At 39.9% G+C, this 3,681-nt stretch overlaps 1 long non-coding RNA gene across 2 annotated transcripts; it reads right to left on the minus strand.

The window, feature by feature from the left end:
* Positions 1–789: 789 nt before the first annotated feature.
* LOC146563561 (uncharacterized) lies at positions 790–3,681 on the minus strand. 2 transcript variants are annotated; one of them, XR_014894258.1, is made up of 3 exons: positions 3,310–3,681; positions 3,152–3,215; positions 790–2,849 (listed from the first exon to the last, which is right to left on the minus strand). It is a non-coding gene; the product is annotated as an uncharacterized LOC146563561 (long non-coding RNA). The 2 variants fall into 2 exon arrangements; XR_014894257.1 differs by having other exon boundaries at positions 3,305–3,681.

Genomic DNA, 3,681 nt, shown 5'->3' on the forward strand with positions numbered 1-3,681 from the left:
TTATTGTCACCGTCCCTCTGTCCTTGCTGGCTGAACCTGCCATTTCTGTTTGTTTCCCTACATCCTAGAGCTCCCTGTCTCTCTCTCCCTTTTATGTGTGTTTCTGTGTTTGCCTGTGTCCTAGGTTTTGTACAGCGCTGGGGTCTGAGAGGTTCCCTCTCTGGAGACAGCCACACCTGCTGATGATCATACTCACCTGTTGCTGATGAACCGATCACAAGCGGTTGTTGATCAATGGTCATGACAATTTGCATATTAATGTTTGTGTTATTGAGTTATTGTGCAAACGTACTATTTATAACAGGAGTCTCAAACTGCAGTCCTCGAGGGCCGGTAGGGCTGCTCAATTAATCGAATTTTAATCACGATTACGATCTGGGCTTTCAACGATCATTAAAAATGACTGAGCCGATTATTAGCACCTCCCTCATGCTTTACTCTCGCGCTGCTCCGTGTGGCAAATCGAGCGCACCTCTCTGCATTTCGAACACGCTTCACAACAATTAAGAGAACCCGAGGGAAGCTCGGAAAGCTAAGCAGAAGTTATTTGGAGAGGAGAGTGCCGTTGATTGAAAAGAGAGGTAAAAAAAAAAAAAACTTCGGTGGTGTGGAAACATTATGGGTTCGCGGAGTCAGACGTGGATCAAGTAGACACAGTGTGTAAACTTTGCTACAGTGTCGTAGCTGCACCACAGAGTAACACTGCAAAGTTCACTAAACATAGATGTTTACATTTTTCATTTATTTCTTATATTCCAAACATTTGCACTGTTATCAGTATTTGCACACTATTTTATATTATTTTTTATCAATCAATCAAAGCTTTATTCGTCACATGCAGGTTGCCCTGCAGTGAAATGGGACTCCCCCCCCCGACCTTACACATATGTGCTATATGTGTAAGGTCGGGGGGGGGGGGGGGGGAGAGTCCCATTTCACATTACATGGGGATACAGGTCGGAGATCGGTAGAATCAGAGAAAAAAAACATTGAAATGTACACTACAGTGGGGAAAGTGCAAGAGGAAAAAAGAGACCCCTACTCATGCTGTGCTTCCATGGTAGGACAGCATGAGAACAGGAAACAAAAAAACTCCTTTGCACAAAAAGCACATAAATGTCCACAGCATCACATTGTGAAGACATGACAAGCCACAGGGGTGGGTGGGGGGTGAGGAGTAATCCGAAGTGAACGCAGCAGCCACCCTGCACAGCGCTTGTTGCGAAAACTTAAAAACTCAAGGCAACCCACTGCATTTACATTTTTAGGTTCTGATGGATAACATATAATTTCAAGTTTAGGAGAAAAGTTGCTTCAACTAATGTTTTTGTGTTTACAAGATTAATAACTGTGCTTTTTCTTAACTCATATTTTATTGTTTTTTATTGTGTATTTCCTTAAGTTTACACAAGGTATTAGTTTTAATTTTGGCAACATATTTCCTAAAGTTTACAAAATATATTTTTTATTGTTTTAACAATGTAATTCCTAAAGTTTACACAACATACTTTTTTTGTTTTGCCAATCAATTTCCTAAAGTCTAGAAAAAGTATCCTTTATAGTTTTCATAAGGTGCTCCCTGTTGTATTAATGAATGATGATTTTCAAATAACTTTATTGTGTTCAAACACAACTGCACCACTGACAATGTTTTGAGATGAGCCATTTTTAACATACCGACAACATTCAGCCACAAATAAAGTCCTTTTCCAAAAACAAAAACAAAAAAAGGCAAATTTTTGTAATAAATGTTACTCATCCCATTTTAAAGGTGTGGTATTGTCAGTCAGAATATGAAACCTATCTTGATTGATAGTCACTAACAAACAGATCAAAACATAAGATGGCAGGATGTGAACTCTTCTATCTGGTTTCCATACAGCAAACAAATGTGTACTTGAGTTCTTTTGGAAACTCCATGTTGAGCCCATAAAGTAGGCCAAACAGGTAGGCAAAGGCAGTGGGAAGGTCTGTCAGATCATCAAGAATAATGTCCTCTTCCAAAACAATGGCAGTGTTGACCCCTGTGGACTGCGAGTTGGGTCCCACGCAGTCCTCCAGAACAGTGAGGATGCCCACCGTAACACCGCGGGTTGCCCTCTCAACTGGATCTGTATCCTATGCAAAATTAACAACAGTACATATAAGTGTCTTGTAACACAGTAAGGGGAATTGTTGAAAAGAATATATCAATGGACCAATAGGCTCGACTATAGGAGCACAGGGGTGTGTTCAAATGAGACACAGAGACAAGAATGTAACTCAAAAGAACCAGCCAACTTTAGTGACATAAACCATAAGGTTGACAAGCACAGGTTAAAGACACTTTACAATGGTAGAAAGGAAACTTACAAAAATTAAAAGAAAAGTAAAACACAAACTACTAAAGCAATGACTTGGCCAAGTGTTATTTTTGGTTTTCAATGTTCGGGTTTCAATGCTCGGGTGCACCCTAGTAACCTGACTCCTTAACTCTTATAGAACAGATTACACAAATCCAATGTACATTCAAATGAAAATCTCACACTCTTTTCACATGTGGAGAATGTTCTACACAACAGCTCATTATTTAAAGTCCCAAATAAAAAATGTCCAAGGGGTAAAGTCCAAAAAATTCCCAGGGTGTGAAAGAAAATAGGGATGAGAGAATGTCAGTCAGTGGTCTTATGTATAACCAGCTGTGCGTGAAAGTGTGAGTGATACAGTCCTACCACACCGCAACGTGCAGCAGATCATCAAGTGGAAAAGAAGCGAATCTCAGTCTCTCTAAGTCCAGGTGGGAAGGCTCGCCATCTATTTCACTGGAGGAATCCACCTCAGGAACAATTCAGCATACAAAAAAACCTGACCTGTCAACAGACAGGGTCAGAAGAGCAATTCAAATATTAATTATGCTGTTCTAGCTATAATTCACAACTTAGGATTTTGTTTAAATCACATTCAACATAAATTTGCAATAAAAATACTCAATTTTGCAAAAATAAAACATTTCTCTTACACAAACTATGCATTAAACCAAGTAAAGTCAGTGCATATGCATATATGTCGCATATGCGACAATTATTAATCAAACAATTGAGATTAATTCAGTTTCTCAACAATAAAATGTGAAACAGACGTGAACTAACTGAGACATACAACATGTGCTCACCGATCTCAGCGCATCACGGCTGAAGACAATGGCATAGTGTCTCTCGGTCGGAAAATGCAGGGCTCTAAATAACGTAACAGGACATGTTTTCTCTTTAATAACCGTAATACGACATGAAGGAAAAATAAACATAAGTTGCGCTTCAAGTGTTACCTTACTTCTGGAAGCAGATTGAGATGAACTTCCAGGCAGTTGATAGCAACCAGAGCTAACAAAGGCTAACAGTTTAGCTCCACGCGGTACTTTTTAAAGTCACCAGAAAAATGCAGCATTTGCCTGCTTACTCACTGTGGCTACTTTTAACATGAAAGGTAGCTGATAACCAGTGAACTTATGTGCAACACAGTTGGTTGCAACTTATATCTAATACTTTTTTCCAGCTCAAAAGCTTCAGTCTCTCTTTTCTCCTGCCAGCGCGCGACTACCTCCACACATAGCAGCAAACACAGAGCACGTAGGTGGGACATACAGCGGCAGACTGCTCTCCCATTGGTCAAAACATACTGGGACCTGTGCATTTCGATTGGTTG

The sequence above is a fragment of the Mchenga conophoros genome, linkage group LG11, assembly GCF_057382185.1.
Source record: "Mchenga conophoros isolate Kocher_MC1m ecotype Shallow Benthic linkage group LG11, M_conophoros_male_GT1.1, whole genome shotgun sequence".
Taxonomy (NCBI): Eukaryota; Metazoa; Chordata; class Actinopteri; order Cichliformes; family Cichlidae; genus Mchenga; species Mchenga conophoros.